At 43.5% G+C, this 17,640-nt stretch overlaps 1 protein-coding gene across 1 annotated transcript in view; it reads left to right on the top strand.

Moving 5' to 3' along the window:
- The first annotated feature begins 4,446 nt into the window (after positions 1-4,446).
- The window catches only part of MPDZ (multiple PDZ domain crumbs cell polarity complex component), a 798,673-nt gene continuing 785,479 nt past the window's right edge, over positions 4,447-17,640 (top strand). The window contains exon 1 of the mRNA XM_085633687.1: positions 4,447-4,675. The gene's annotated coding sequence lies outside the window, so the exon portion shown is untranslated. The remainder of the gene's footprint in view (positions 4,676-17,640) is intronic.

Genomic DNA, 17,640 nt, shown 5'->3' with positions numbered 1-17,640 from the left:
CATTTTGCCGATAAAGAAGAATCACCGCCGCGGCCCGAGCCGCTTTTGAAACGCTGCCGGGCCGCTGCAAATGCGACCGGAAGTCAGGCAACCCTTGTTGGGACGTGGGCGTGGCCTCGTGAGGCCTGAAGGGAAGTCCCGAGGAAGCCATGGTCTGCGGAAGAGCGGGGCTCCCGTGAGTGGAGAGAGCCCCGCCCGCACTGCTGAAGAGACCGGAGAGAGACAGAGAATGCCTCGCGGGGCTCCCGTGAGCGGTTGGGAGCCCCGGTGCCAGAGGAGAAGTCCTGCGAAGTCCTGGGTCCCAGGAGAGGGACCGGACGAAGAGGAGCACACGCAAAGAGAGAGCCTCCCCCGACCAGAACCTGTGAGTAGGGCTCCGAGGGGGCGACGGCTCTTGAGTATTGTGATGCCCGTGGGGCACAGAGTCAGAGCGGCCCCGTCTGGCAGTGGGCCGCTCCAACAGGGGCCTGTTTTGGTTAAGAGCCTTGTGTGGCTCCGACGTGGGGGCCAGTTCTTTTTAGGGCATGTTTATTCTTAGAGCCTAGATGGCTCCAATGCTTTGCATTATTTGTTTCAGGGCCCCGTGTGGCTCCCACGTTTGGCTAATTGTTTTCAGAGCCCTGTGTGGCTCCAACGAAGGGGGCACATTTGTTTAAAGGGCCATTGAGTGCCCATGCGTCATATTTAACTTTCCCAGCTGCCCAGCAAGTAGTGGGCAGCTGCACTGTTTAGGTTGTTCTTTATTTGGGGACATGTCGTCTACGCTGGGAGTGAGATGCACTCCTCTGCCCCAGTACTTTTCTTCACAGCTGCGCAGCACTTAGTGCCAGCTGCAACGTTTAGGTTTGCACAATTGCGAACCCCTGACTCCTGCTGCAGTGGCAGCACGCCCTGACTATTGGACAGAGGGCATTTGAGCCCTTTAGAGATGGCCAGTTGGCCAGAGGGACTATTAGGTGTAGGGCGACAGGCCCTAGTGTGAGTTATGTGCTGTTAGGAAATGTAATTTATATAGTATGTTTTATGCACCCTGATTTATGCTTCTAGATGTGATTTTATGATTATGAGGTTTTGCCTACTACGTTATGTTTTAGTCTTTATTCTCTACTGTGGTTTAGGTACGAGTTACTCCCTACTGCGGATCATGTTAGTAAGTTTATTTCCTAATGCAAGTTATATTTAGGAGATTATGGTCTACTATGTTTAGGCTTATGAGGTTGGCGCAGAATATACTTCTCGTCTAATGTGATACTGTGCATGATATGACTTATGTTACAGGATGATGCTGAGTATAGTGTTTGCCAGTAATTACTGGTTGTGGTCTACGTTTATGATATGTTATTACTTTACTATTTTTACCAAGTGATGATTCTGACAGTGGCCCACGTGGCCCTGTCATGTGTAAATAATCCCCTGTAAATATTGCCCAGTGCCAGTGGGCACAGTGTATATTGTGTGATTGCCATCTAATGTGTTTTATGATAATACAAAGGCTACTTTTATATATAACCTTGTGTAGAGTTCCTTTTGCGGTGTGCCTAGTATGTTGTTGCTGTGTGTGTTGCACAAATGCTTTACACATCGCCACTGGGATAAGCCTGACTGCTTGTGCCAAGCTACCAATGGGGTGAGCAGGGGTTATCTTTGGTGTGTAACTCCCTTTCACTAGAGTGGTGGTCTCTGCCTGGCTTTGGCGCAATCCTTAGCCAACCAGAGATCCCATTTCTAACACTCTTCAATCCCTGCTACCCGTGCTGACCTTTACCCTGGACTCCCTGCATCCCACAGTCTGTACCCCCACACACCCCACACATAAATTAGAACAAAAAAGGGCCAAAGGTACAATTTGGGCTGAATAATGGCCCACCTGTGACAGCAGTGGGTCAGACTGGTTGATATTTACCTCAGGCAAAATTGTTGAACTAGGCTAACTTTGTCAGCAGCGGCAACATTTCTGGGCTTTGCCCAACGTTGCAGGTGAAGTAAGGAACGTTGTCCACCCCATAACAACCAGGCAGCTCTTGGGGTAACAAATGCTTTGGTTATTTCCACTCTTCTGGTAGCGAGGTTTATAAAGCACAGTGACCTTATCTCATATATGATTTTCTGAGTACATAAGCAAAAATCAAAGAGATTAAAGTGCTTTGTAGTGAGGAAATCGTCTAGATAGATGGAGGCGGGTAGTCAAGGCAGACTTTTAGGACAACCACTTGGTATGTAAAAGAGTTCCAAATAGATTCACTAATTGTGACTTCGTTGTTTTAGCTATCCGGGAAATCCTGCATGAATCTGACCCTCCAGGATCTACAATGGGTTGCCCAGACCTAGATAACAAATTTTCACTTAATAGGTTTTAGTATAATGGTTTTTTAAAATATAAAGGGTTTTTTTTGGAGGTGAGATGAGTAAGAAATGGTAAGTGTGGAGAGGGCACATATTTAGAGTCGGTAGAAGTTTGGCAAGGAAGAGGGGGCCCTCTAGGGCCTTAAATGGACCAGGCCCCTCTCGGGCGCACACTCATCAATAATTAGCACATTGGCCCGATGGATTCACTGAAACTGGCCCCCATTGGGCCCTATAGCCACGTCCTTAACTTTACAGTTAAAAATAATTGTGGATTTCTGAACAATGACTTTAAAAACCGTTAAGGTCATCCTTGACAGTGACACAGTTCTGCTTCACATTTCATGTGTTATTTATTCTAGCATTCTTTTCCAGTAGGTTGTTATTTTTGTGCAGCATATTACTCTTATATTGTGTGAATTGTTGCTTCTAGGTGCCTGTGTGACTTCAGATTGTGGGTGGGTATTTATAACGGGGCATAATTGACTAATGAGGAGGGAAGGCTGAAGGCAGTGGCAGTTTCTCACAGTGCCCGTCAGTGGCTCATAAATATGCCGGGAACACATGCTCCTTCAATGCTTGGCCTCTCTGCAGCTAGCACAGAGCAATACTCACGTGTGCTAATTTTAATTGTGATTCTATGTGAAGGTGTTTATGGGAGATACACAACGGTTGAAACATTGACAGGGAGAAATTAAATGAAAATGTAGTGCTTACAAGTGAGTGATTATGGAGTGTAGGTGTGCGTGTTGAAGTGAAGGTAATGGAAGTATATGCGGTAGAGGGTGAGAAGAGGGCCTTGAAATGGAAGGAGATGAGGCGTGAGGTGTGCAGTTTCAGGATTTCAGAGACATGTGAGGAGAAAATGGTGTGTTTAAAAGAGAGACTGCGGAGGAAAGAAATGTATAGGGAATCACACGAGTGATTGAGGCACTCCAGCGATCACTAAACCTTACAGACTTTGGTAAATTGTGATTTCACAGTCTCGTTTTCTCAGAATTGAAACATTTTCAAAATGTATTTTTCACCACAAAATCACTGTTGTTGCTCATTTGTCTGATACTGACAACAAGCATTGGCAGAGCCAATATGTCTGGCTTGTTTTATGTGCATTTCCATTTTCTAGATATTATTATTGGATGCAATAGCAGAAAGTTCACGCAGAGAGGCACCAAAATACTGCTTGGTGGGACACTAGGTGAAGTACAGGATTTTAGATTACACGTTTGAAGCCACAACCTTAATAACATAGGCCGCTCTCTTGGAAGGATTCCTAGTTAATCTTTTTAGGCCACGCCCCTTTAAGAGAAGCCGTTCATGTTGTGTCAGCTCTGGGCCCTTCACTATAACTTGAGGGGGGCTCGGGTTTTGTTACGCCATTGGCGCAGAGCTCCTATATATATCATAGAGTGTGTGTCTTGCAATATCTGATTGGTCAGCCTGGCTTGCATGCGGTATAGTGTCTGTAAGCAAAATAAACACCACTGTACTTACTGCCTGCTGTATATTGCTCAGAATCCAGCTGGGATGCACACTGCTAGCGGACTGTACATATGATTGTTTGACGATTTTCTGATGGACTGACGCTTGGAGAAGTTGTGTTGTACCACAGTTAGCCACCGGTCAGTGACTTCTTGTTTGATTTTGCAGTCTGGCAGTCGTAGTGAGCCGTGAGTTGTAAACAGGAAGGAACTGTGAGAGCGGAATGCTTAAAGAAGTTATTTTTTGAGACACAACTCTGTTCAAGTCTTTTTTTTTTTACAATTTAACGCATGATGACTATTTTAACTGAAAAAATGTCAATGCTTGGTTAAGTTTTGCCCGCACAAGTAAACCAAACGATTGCCGAATGCATTTGCTTTGCTGCGAGGAATATGTAGGAGGAAAGACGTTGAAAATGATTAACATTCTAAGGAACAATAAGCTGAACCCTCCATCACTAAGGAAAGTTGGTATGTGCGCACCAAGATACCACGATTAACACACACTTGGTGCTTTCTTGTAAGAGTACGCTTTCTAGCCAAAGAAAGCCTGACCAGGAGCTTCCCAAATCAGGGGGGGCTTCTAGGATGCACACAAGGGGGCCGCGACCGCCCCCTGCCTGACGTCTCAATGACGCTCTCAAGCTCCTCCCGGTGCGGCAGCGGATGGTGTCGCCGCTGCTGAGCAACAAGTAACGGGAGCCGAGGCCCGGGTTATCTCAAAGCCGGAGAAGCTACAACCTCCTCGGCCACTGCAGGGCGAGGAGAGGCCCCGGCTGAACGTGCAGTCCCGGGGGACCCGTGCACGCGCCGCCTGCGGCGCCCTGAGAGGAGGCGGCCGGCGGCAGAAGGTGATCTGGGGATGGAGGGGTCTGTGTTGTCCTCCGGCCCGAGGAAGGCGGCGCGGCTTCCAGTCTGTGGAAGATCCGCGCGTCTCCCTGTGGTCGAGTGTCTCCTTCTGTGTCTGTTGCCGGGGGGAGGAGGGAAGCTTTTCCGTTTGATCAGCAGGCACTTGAATCGGGAGCTAGAAACATGCCCGAAGGCGCTTGTTTACTAACATTCCTGCCGCCTTGCCCACACGCTTCTCGATGCGCTTTGGAGTGAGGGGTTTTCTGGGAAAGGATGCGGTGCAGATGTGCACAGAAGTTTTCCCTATGTGATGCCGCGGTACTTCTACAGTGAAAGCCAATAGCAATGCTCGAATTATAAAGTTATCTTTGCCACTGTACTTTTACTGACTGAAATGTGTGTGTAAAACAGCAAGTCGTTTTGTTTTACCCAGTTTCTGTGTTGTTGCGGGCACAGTGCGGCGTGGATGGTGCTCTGTGATACACAGTAGTTACTGCGGTGTAGTTTATCACAGGTATGAAGCTGTTAGAGGGATAGGTGTACGTCAACCGTAACGGAGTACGCCGCTACAGGGCAGATGTAAATCATGCAGAGTGTGCCCATCCATTGTGGTACAGTATAGCAACACTTACAGTAAATATTGTGGTTTGCAGTGCATTGTCACACAGGACAATATATTATATCAGTGCATAATGGCTGCAGCCCAAGAGCAACGCAGCGTGAAAGAATCTAGCATTATAATTCACACTAGAATATAACTGGCTCAGTCTGTGTGAGAGGAAAATAAGAGGGCGAGTGTTCCATGGAAACCTGTGAGGGGGAGATATCCCTCAGGACCTGTGAGGGGGAGATATCCCTCAAGACAAGATCTCCCCGTACAGGTTTCCATAGAACACTCGCCCTCTTATTTTCCTCTCACACAGACTGAGTCAGTCGTATGCCAGTGTGAATTATACATCTTGAAGGGAACAGTACTTCTTGGCTCTGACAGATCCCACTAGATCCTAAGTGTGTTGATGAAAAGAATGTAGCATGTCATGGTGCAGTTTGATAAAGCGCAGTGTCACACAGTAGTAATGGGAAAACCCTCATTGAACAGTAGTGCATCGCAGGAACGGCATTTAGCATGGGCGATCCGGGCCCAGGCCGCCAATATGGAGGGGCGCGCGGAGCTCTGTGCATTAAGTTAATGCCAAAAGCAGCACCCCGTCATCGTGCTTCAGCCTTGTCCATGTGTGCTCGTTTCTGTCTGATTCGCCGGTTTAAAGTAGTTCTAATCCCTCATTATCACACAGAGGGCCCTGTTTTACCATCCCAGAACCCCCCTTACCAGCTCTTCACCGTCTCACCTCCCTGCTGAGACACACCGACAAAGTCATCATCAGCGCGAGGCAGCTTAGCTATCGGTGATTTAGGGGCGCTGGGGGAGGTCCGGAGATGTTTTTGCTCAGGGACCAGTCACACCTCTGCCAGGGCCTGACCAGTGAAATCAAAAGGCCCCCTGCTGTCTCATTTAATTCACTAAGCTTCAGCAAGGGTGCCACATTTCTCTCCGCCCAGGGCGGTAGTTTACAAAGGCCGGCTCCGAGTCACCGAGTGTATGTGTAATAGATCACGAGACGCTGTAAGGGCCCAGTGCAGATTGTTTGTTAACCTCTTGCTTGCTGCAAACCATGCGGTCTTATTCATTAATGTACGTAGGACTGAGGTAGGTAAGTACAATTACCTGCCATCCGCATGTCCACGTGACCGTCTTAAGACGTTTTTCATTCCTGCCAACCGAGAGTCACGTGACATCCGCTCCGGGGAAGTGTGGCCCGGGTCAGAAGGATGAGCTGTTTATGGGGCAGGGAGACTTGTATCCACATGAGTAGGTGGAGGTCATACAGGGGATTTTTTAGGCCTTCGTGGATAGCAGTGTAATTCAGAGCAAGGAATAGGTGAAAAGGGTCAGCTCTCAGTGCCAAACAAAGCACTTTAAGGTGTCTCCTCTGTCTTCCTTCTGAGAACAACGTAAGTGGTTCGAGTGCCAATCAGAATACGGACAACCTTACTGTTTATTATACGAGCGTGATCTGTGTTGTTAAGAGAATTATGACTTTGTTAAACATGGCCTTACTTAAAATTGCAAGAATCTGTACCAAAGATCGTACGTATTTGAGAAACAAATTCCATGCTTTACATCTGATACAAATGCTGCAGTGCACAGTCACCCATTGTTTTTTACCACATAAGGACACTATGTGTACCCTTTGTGAAAATTCCAGTGGACTAGTCGTAACTGAATTATAATGATCCAGATGCAAAAATAACGAGTGTACCAGAAAAATATAAATTATGTGGCCCTGCCATTATCTGGCATAATATGCTCAATCCCCCATAACTGAGACCCTTCACTCTCCCGAGCGTGTGGTGAGCTGGGGCAGGTGGCATGCATGTGATGCCTGCATGCGCATATTTACTGAACTGGGTAGCAGCAAGAATCCCACAGAATTCTAATAGACTACTGGAGTACTAACATACTACATTCAAAACATAAGTGATGCACTTCTGGACGCCATGTAACTGGAATATGAGTTGTTAAACGTAACTCCTTGACCTTGGAACAGGAAGACGTACATTCATATTGAGGTGTCAATGCAGACATTAATCCAGCTGGTTACAAATGTGAGGAGAAGTATGGATTTGTATGCCTTAATGCCATATTGTATGTTAATTGGCTAACCACAATTAACAAGAGAGGTCGGTACTCAAGTCCTACATTAACTTTTCACATCTGTTTCTTCAGACAATCTATCCTGTCTGTTGCTTAATACCCTCTTAATTTAAAAAAGTATCATTTGATTGACATAGAATGTTTTTTTTATCTTCAATTTAAATTTATGAAATTAGAGTTTTCATAGGTGGTAAAAGCTATTAGCTAATCTGATCTCATATTTACAGTAAATAGATCTGTGCTCTTAGAACCTTCAAATGAGTTCCTGTTTGGAAAAGTAATGTAACTTTTTAAAAACTTTTTCCTACTTCCTTTGTGTTAGTAGTTTGATCTCCCTTTAGGAAGGTACACTGACCTCATATTCATTTTAACAGTGGTTAAATAGATGGAAATGATAAAACCTGTTTAAACAATATATTTTTCTTTAAAAATGTGCTTGGTATCTTATAAACAACTACATTCAATGTTATTTAAAACATTATAATACAAGTAACATTGTAAATCCAACTTGAAACATTTTAAAAGAAAAAGCATTGTAAATCATACAGAATGACACGGCATCTATTTCAAATCTGATCCAACGAACCCCTTAATTTTCACTGACTTCGACCACTTTATATATGTAAAATGAACAAACGGAAAGGGATGTTTTCGGGGACTCATTTAATTCAGGGTATTGTAGCAGCACAGATTAAAACCATTTTTATTTACATATGTAGTCTTCTGCACAGGAAAGGGAACGATTTTCAAAGCTGATATTTCCAGCAGCATGTCTTCCAGTTCAGGCACATTCTTTGAACAAGGTGAACAATGTAGTTCATTATCTGAACTCAGTCATCTTCCCCGGCAGCTGTTGTGGGAAGGAGGCGCAGTGCTATGTGGGTTGGTGGCTTGATGACACTTGTCTTAGGTTCTAGCTATGAATCCCATTGGTAGATCTGGACTGGCTACTATCTATTTAAAATTACGCATTTTAGTGTTCAACTGTCTGTTTTACAATAGTATGTAACATACGCAAATTATTGAGGGTTATTTAGGTTTAAGTAAATGACAAAAAGTCACTGTTCCGCTATATTGCATATTGTTTCAACATGCACATATCCCACTTGAGTCAAATAGCCATATAGGCAGGCTGGCAAAAAGCTGATTTCATGGTAGAGTGTAATTTTCTGTATGTGTGACATAGTCATGTTCACCAGTTATTTGTGAAACTAACTGTGCATTAGTGCAGCTCTGATACCAGGTGGTTTGTACTACTGCTTTGTGTTCATAGAAGATAAATACATCCTTGACACATGACACATTTTTGTGTAGCCAATAGCACATCATTCAGATGGATGTGGTTTGAAACAATATATAATCAAGACAGTCCTGTAATTGGTCCATATAGGGATCTGTTACTTTTGAACTGATAATAGGCCTAGCGATTGGGCAAAGAGACGGAGAATATCACATTTTCTCATTTTGCAGTGCATGAAGGTGCAGTGTATATTGGTATAAGCACTGACCTTTATTGGAAAGGTCAATGGTGGTGGCCCCATCTGATTGACCAAGATGTGGAGCTGGTTTGGGGTGTACCATCAACAACACCTTACAGTGTACCCACACCCTACTTCAACAAAGACATCACACACAATTTCTCACAGTCATACCCATGCCCCTACCTCTCAGTGTAATGCACACCCCACCTACATCTCAGCCACGAACACTACCACCACTATATGCTTGTGACACAATGTACCTACAAACTGCGCTACCACCTACAGTGCAACATATCTCATCTCCTACCCATGCACCCCTTCTCTGCCCTAAACCACCACCTGCACCTACACCACTCCTTCATCTTCCACCTATGACAACCAGTGGTTAATTTACACCGATGAGCCTCACCGACATTTATTATAAATGACTGGCGCTCTTTCAATCTCTTTCAAGGCTCCTGGGCCTGGACTCTCTGATCCATTAAAACATATATATTTGCTGGGCAGGCTGCATTTCCCTACAGCCCACCTGTCACTTTCATCTGCTTTTATCCCATTGCAAATGCGGGTGGGAATCAGCTTGGGACGCCACATGCATATTATAAAATCTCAGACCGTGGCTGCATGCTAGCACGTCTTTACCCATTGGGTGCCCAACTCCTGCTGAGAAAAGGCCCTCAGTCTGATACGCCCAGGTGCAGACTCAGCCTTGGCAAAGGTGCATGTCTTTTTAAACACAGTGTGGGTTTGTATCACTTTAGTGGAGGGGTATGTGGATGGTTTGAGAAAAGGTGGATGAAACAAATGCAGTTGATGTACAGAGGCAGAGTGCTTGTCATTAGCTATTTAAATTCATTTATATGTACAGTCACATATGCCAGTAATAATAATATGTAGAGCCAGCACAGTACTGGATGCTAATTCACATTGAAGTCAGTAGACAGTACCATTGATGGAATTGGGTGACCCCATATTTTTGATTGGCAGCATCACCCTGAAAAAGATGATGTGCCCTTGCTATTTTTTCCTTTTTGACAAAAAAAGAATCCCTAGTGCACCACTAGGATCTTCTCAAACCTTCGTCCATTTCTCTTCTTCCTTTGTTAGGAAAAATAACGGAGACATTTGTTCATAAAGAACTAACTAAGTTTCTTGAAGAGCAACAAATTCTCCACCCGCTTCAATCCGGCTTCCGCATTAAACACTCTACGGAATCGGCCCTTTTGGAAATATCTGATACTCTTAAAATGATCACCGATAAAGGTAAGAAAGCGGTCCTGATTCTTTTGGACTTGTCGGCTGCATTCAACACCATCTCTCATGATATTTTCCTGAAACGTCTCGAATGCAACGGCATTTCCGGCACAGTATTGAAACGGATCAAGTCGTTCCTCGCTAACCGGAGCCAAGCAGTCACCATGGGTAAGTTCCTTTCTTCAGAACGGTAACATTACAGCAGGAGTCCCTCAAGGGTCTTCTCTAAGCCCTTTGTTGTTTAATGTATATATGACCCCTCTTATCTCTTTGATCGGTTCATTTGGGATAGAGGTCACATCATATGCAGATGATACCCAGATGATCCTCTCTATAGAGAATGGCTCCTTGGAGGCAGAGACTAATTTTAAAAGCTGTATGACCGCCGTTCTTCAATGGATGAGTAATAATCAGCTAAAATGCAATACAGATAAAACAGAAATTCTCCCGATAGGGAATGACGTCCTCTTCCAACCCTCCAAATGGTGGCCTGAAGGAGCAACGCCCCCGCCTGATGTGGTGAATGTTGCTAGAAATTTGGGAGTACAATTTGATACCTCCCTCTCCTTCTTACCTCATGCCAAAGCAGTGGCAGGAATGTGTTTTAGCTTGATTCAATCTTTAAAGAAATTCTTTTAATTTCTCCCCTTGGCAGCAAGGAAATCCGTGGCTGTGGCTCTGATAATCTCACGCATAGACTACTGTAAGGGTCTCCTTGCAGGAGTTAACAAAGATATTTTAAGGAAACTACAGGTGGTGCAACATGCGGCAGCACGTTTAGTGCTCAAACTCCCAAGAAGATCCTCAGCCTCTGCTGCCTTGAATAGTCTTCATTGGCTCCCGGTGCATAAGAGAATTCTTTTTAAGATTCTCTTGATCACCTTTAGAGCTAAACTTAATGTGGGGCCTAAATACCTGGCGGCACGCTTTGTCCCATATACAACCACAAGACCATTTAGGTCTTCTTCAGCAAATCTGCTTAAACTGCCTAATTTTAGGTATAAATTGAAAGGTGGTAAGACAGTAGCTTATCTGGGTGCCAAAGCCTGGAATATGCTTTCTGCTCATCTTAGGTCATACAATACTGAACTTTTATTCAGGAAAGCCTTAAAAACCTGGGTTTTCTGTGCCTCTGATGAATTTTGTTTAGCTTTGATTTAATATTTTTCTTCATGTGGTTTTCTTTATCACCGGTACTCCAGCACCAGGATACTCCTTACGGAGTGACAGTTGCGCTTTACAATTACCGCATCAAATCAAAAAATCAAAATCAAAATCACTGACATTGACATAGTGATGTGGTAGAGGTGAAACTGGGTAGTCCAGCAGTGGCAGTAGGCTCTGTGCTCCTAAGAAAAATGTAGGTACCTAAATTTATTTGTTTTCCAAATTAAGCACTGATACCACCTATGTTACATCATAAATTCTATACCACCGCTTACATCTTACAACTCCCTAATGCCATCACCTATGTTATAATAGCCAACATAATCAGCCAAACTAAATACACCACTTACATAATATACATCACACCTAAACCAGAATGTACACCTCCAAATAATCTATACCCTTCACCTCTACCTATACCACTAGTTGTACCCTACACTTCCAACTATGACTTTAAAAACGACCTACAAGACCACCCATACCCTACAACACCTACTCCATAAGTTACAACTCGCACCCAAAAATCCCACCTACAGTAATCCATAACCTACACAGTTCTAAAGTACATACATCATCATTGTCTATCCAAGCACAACCATTTAAACTCTATACTTAAACTCTACACCACCTCCTATGACCTATATGCCATCGTATAATCAAAACCACAATCAACATCGTATACCCTACACCACCACACAAACCTCCCACAACAACACTTACACCATCCACACTAAAGACCACTGGGATATATTATCACCTACACAGCATGCATCCTCTCCTCTTTGCTGCATGCTTCCACTTACATACTACATCCTTTTGGCCCCAAATACTATATCCTCAACCAGACACCACCTATACCCTACACCACCTACAAGTAATACATCATACCCCAATACTTATACACTACAGTACCATAATTCACACAAGCATCTACACCATAGATGCCATCATCACTCTACACCACCCACCACAATCGATACACTTTATGCACCATGCTTATTACATCGAATCTCTCTTAAACCCCTGTCACCATAAACCATATATTCCACTTAATACCTACATACACCTGCCTCAACACATGCTTCTTCTTTTGAAATGTTTAAGAAAAGCAAGAACTTTATTTTTACACTTTTTAATTGTCTACATTTCAGTAGCATATTAATAACCACCTTGCTTTTGTAATAACTTCACTTCAAGATGGCCTACGATTTAGCACTAAGTCCCCACAACTACTAAACAGTAACTCATCAAACACTTGCAAGTTAATAAACACAAATCTATTTGAAAAACAGAAGAAACACAGCCCTTTTCAAAAGAACTACCGGTTCCATTCGATCCCTTCTTAAGTCCCAGGTATACCAAGATATGTATCCTTGATTTCTGATTGAGAATTGAGTTTAAGGAAGGGAGCGTCCTACGCTGTTAGTCTCACTTGCCAATTCCTACCTCAAAGCTACAGTCAGGTTGGGGGATAAACAAGGAATGTAATTCCCAAGCCGGCTTTTTCAAGGAGACTAAATAAATGAAGGTGCTTGTCAAGTATCCGATCTGTGCTCGTGTGACGTTAATTCTTTTGTCTAACTTTCTCCCGGTCATGCATGCCTCATACTGAAGACACTAATCCTGCTGTTGAGCTTATCAGGAAGTGACGTTGTAGGACCTTCAGTCCTAAGATTAACCTCCCACTATTTTGTCTGTTCCACACTGCTTTGAGACTACTTGTAGTTACACCTTTGCTCTGTCACGCTTGCAGGCTAGTAAGAGTATTTTTATACCCCATCAGCATACGCTGGAAAGAGAATTTGTGTGGACGTATGTTAGTGGAGTTAGAGAAAACATTTTTTCTATATATAAGCTAAAACTATTGGCTTTGTTAAATCTTGTTTTTGTTTGTGTAGCCTCGCTTTTTGCCGGTTTAACTTTCCAGATCTGCCTTTGCTCTTACACTACCACACCTTCTGACTCCCCTGGTCCTGGCTCAGCTGGCTGCAGGAAGTTTTCAACTGAGGGCCTTCCCCAGCCTCAGGAACTCTTCCTGTCGCAGATGCACATAGCAAGATGGTTACCCTTTTGGAAAAAACATGTTCATAAGTTCTGGTACTTTACCCAGAGGCTCTTCTACCTGCAACTCTCCTTTTGCCTGTATCCGAAGGTCAAACTGTTTTTTGGACGCAATCTGCAAAACCAAGTCAATGTGCTTACAAATGCTTCACCCCTCGTGAATACAGAACCAGTGATCTGCCTACTGTGTTTTATAAGTGTTACACTGTATGTACACATAACACAGTCCTTATTGAGGGCTCTCCGTCATTGTAGGTACTCTGTAAGCTAAAAAAACGTACCTTGCAACTAAGTTTGAGTGGTTTGTGGCTCTCTGGTACTCGTACACAGACAAGAACCCTTAAACACACAAATTGCTAGCACATGAAACATTCTTATATTTACTGTAGACTTTTGCATGCAGCTAGAAAGTCGTTAGATCAAGACTTTCCTAATCAATGAAACTTTTTTTTTTCCCTGATGGCTTTTCAAATTGTTTACCAATATAAAGTTGTAGCGTGTAATACTTGATAATCTGGTATTTTAAAAAAAATGATGTGGTGTCTCATGAGCTGGAAATGATGAGGGGTAGGGCTCTATGGTGGCGGTTCTGAGCTATTCAAAACATTCCTATTTTGAGGGTCACATTGTACAACCTGTGAAAAAAATGAAGGTATGATGCAGGGACATGACGCAGTTTCCTGCACCCCCTGCGGTGATGGGGGCTCCCGACCATTAAGGGTGACCCAAACCATTCAAAATGCCCTGACCACTTCGGAGGGGGCCCAAGCAGCCCAAAGCCAATGGATATCTGTGACATGTGGGAGACATGGGGGTCCTTCATCACATTTTGTGGGTGGCCCCATTAGTTTGAGTTATACCATTGTTATGATTCTGACTCTGCATACGTTATATATTTGTTTTTTTTTATAGCAAATACGTGCATATTTCAGGTAGCTATTTCCTCATGACCTATACCAAAGAGAATATGGCTGTTTTAAATACATTTTGTGGAATTGAGGAAACTCTGTGTTGGATGCAGTACACTCAACATGCAGTGCGGAGCTGCCCCGACCCCTTCCCCGCCAGCGCCTTGAGACCCTCGCGGGTTAGTAGCTGCACTTCACCAAACCCTGACTGACCGAGTGCATGGGGAGTTGCATCATGACAGGAGAGCCCAGTCACATTCTTATTCTAGTATATTCTTTTATTTTTATCTGAAAAGTCAATTTTGGCAGGAAACCTGCTTTCCATGGGTTTTAGCGACATACTTTTTTTGCGCATCATATTGTCGTCAACAAGTTCCCTTTTTTACAAAAAAAAAGATTTGCACACCCTCTCATTAGGTTCACATGCATGGTTTCCAAATTTGCTGTTTCACATGCAGTAAATGAATTACCTCAAGGAATCTAGCAGTGGATAAATATTAACTACATCTGTTACACTGGTAATTGCAAACATATTAAAACAAATACTGTATTAATTGCAGTAATAGCTTGAGACTGTACCGTCCAAGATGAGGCTATTGAAGTCGAGAGCAGGTGAATCGGTAAGTCTGAATACAGTCCACCCATGTGCGAAGAGCAAATGGCACGGGGGACAAGGGATTACAAGAGCCCCCGCCCCCCTACTAAGGCTACAGTGTTCAGGAGAAGGAACAAAGGCAGGCAAAACAGGATTATGCGGAAGGCCAGAATTTGATTTCTCCTGACACAGGTTTATATTTCTCTTTAGAAGAATTTGCAGAAAGCCAAGTTGTCGTAGATAATTCTGTAATGTATGGAATGGAGCAATATGTAGAGCGTGTTATCTCATGCTGGTTCAGGGGATTGAGTTCCCTCTTAGTGACCCACTCCTGAGTTATGGGGTAATAAGCAATGAGTCATTTGTAAAGAGCAATGAGCCATTTTCTTTCTGGTTAAGAACCTTCACTTTTGGACAACCTACCCCAGGAGGCTTCTGAATGCAGCGGTTAAAATTGCTGTGTGAGGCACAAGTGGTGTAAGTAAACTCACTTTCTTGAACCTAGTCAACTTTAATTTCTTAACCCCGAGGCAGGGGTGTAGTGCAAACCCTGCACGGGAGGAGCCATAATCCTTCAGGGTGCCCCCGCTGTTCAGTTCAGGGAGCCCCCATTCAGTCCTAGATCAATGAATATCTTAGTGCCATGGGAGCTCTAGGGCTCCTCACCACATTCTGGAGGGAGGGCCTATCATTTTACCATACGCCACTGCCATGAGGTCTCCTTATAGTTGTAGCACAGCCCCTTTTGCTTAGTATTCACAGTTTTATTCCTGTTCACCAGGAGTGTAGCGTAGTTCAGTTATGTCTCAGCCACAAGGCACTTCTATGGACCCGTCTCGACGTGACGTACTGTTGACGTACTCTCACAAATTGTACATTGCATTAGTTGGGTTTAAGTAACATTCCACATTTAAAATTTATGCAAATGTCAAAAAACACTAACCATGAAACCCTTTTCTTGTGTTAATTGCTTTAAAAGTACATTAGCACAATGCAGTGGTTTGTTTGTAATCTTTGTACCCAGAGATTCAATAATTTTTAGCATTTCAAAGTAAATGGTGCAGACTGCAGAATAAGAAGCCAGTTGGTATTCAACATGAACTTTATTTCTTTAAACATTCAAGGTGGACAGTAATCATTTTGTAAACATATAAGAGCATTTATATTGTTTGGATAGTAATCGTTCTTAATTGCATGTCTTTTTTAAATTTAGTTCTACAGGTGGAAACGCCATATAGGTGCTGTTGTTTGAAGATGCTCCACTTGTTTCTCCATGATTTGTCCGGCACTAATTTAATCTGCTGCCTCCTCTCTCATGTTGGTCAGGACTTGAAGCCCATCCTGTAATTGGTACACAAGTACTGGACATGCCTATTTCAGTCCTAACGCCTAAAGGAAAAATCCAGAACGGATTTTATGGTATCTCTTGTGGACCTCAAAATCTGGAATGAAATGCCAAATTTCCTAAAAACATTGAGCTGAGTGAAACTCTGCAGATGACTGCACAGTCACATGCTCTATTCTCTTATCTGTAAAACTTGAGAGGGCTTAGAAACGGTCTAAAGACCGGTAGTACACTTTTTCTTATAATACACGGGATTCTGTAATCCCTGTATAAAAGCCAGTTTCTAATTTCTTCATAGTCGACAACTTGTGACGCCCCCAGTCGCCGATTTAAAATGTCAGAATGCGACTATTATAAGTTATTTTATGCGAAGGCATGGGTGCTATTATTATGCATATCCTCTTTATTGCTGCCCAAATACAGCAGCAAACAAATCAGAATACAGAATTAGAACCCAAACCGTAACAGTCCAAATGTGCATAAAAACTCAGAACACTCAGACATCTCCCTTCTTTCTTGCTGGTCAAGCGGAGATAAATACAATGCCCGAGTCTGAGTATTTATGAATGTTTGCAGATTGTTTTTGTCAGATTAAAGCAGTAAAGTAAAAGTTGTTGTGTGTTTGGAAGGATTACTTTGGATGAAGTTCGCCATCTATAGCAGTTCATTTGGTATCAGTTTTGAGAAGTTGGCCTGGTATATGCTGACCACTAATTAAAGTGGGCACCTTGTACCAGTCCAAACGACCCTTATTGATGATTAGGTTAAAGACAACCTTTATTGAAAGCTATCCTAGTGATAGATATGGAGAGCAGCCTTCAGGCTAAGTCTCGAAGGAATGTAAAGCAGCTTGTTTTATCAGTATATAACCTCCTGAATGACCAAATGAAAGGAGAACCACACAAGGAATGTATAAAATATATGTATTTATTACTAAACACTCTCTACTAACCTCTTTATGAGATTAGAGAACAAAATATACAATATTAAATCACTAGAATGACAGTAAATAGCACAATACACAGTGGGCTCCAGGGGGAGACCAAACTATATACTAAGAAAGTGGTATAACAACCACGACTTGACCAGACACAGTGCTTAGAGCACGTAGTATTGCTGGCACCCCAAGGAACCACCCAAGGTAGTGACTCAGGGGACCCACGGAGGACGGGTGCAGTGTGAGAACACAGACACGAGTTCCGTATAACTCTATCGGAAAGTCGCAGTTGGAATTTTAAAGATTAGGGACACTTCGGAGAGGACTTTAAGCAAACCCAGCTAAGCCTAGAAGGTTCTAAGGCCAGCACCCTTGAGAGTACCGAGATACCTGGGCTACCTATCCCAGAGGGGATCAAGTGATGTCGGAAACCTTCGTAGTTTTCAATAGCGTGATGCTGAAAAGTGCTGCTGCCGGGAAGATGAAAAGTGTCCGGTGTGATC

Source organism: Triturus cristatus, chromosome 2_1 (genome assembly GCF_964204655.1).
Source record: "Triturus cristatus chromosome 2_1, aTriCri1.1, whole genome shotgun sequence".
Lineage (NCBI taxonomy): Eukaryota > Metazoa > Chordata > Amphibia > Caudata > Salamandridae > Triturus > Triturus cristatus.
Note: the sequence above shows the minus strand (reverse complement) of the source record. Positions and strands in the feature narration are given on the sequence as shown.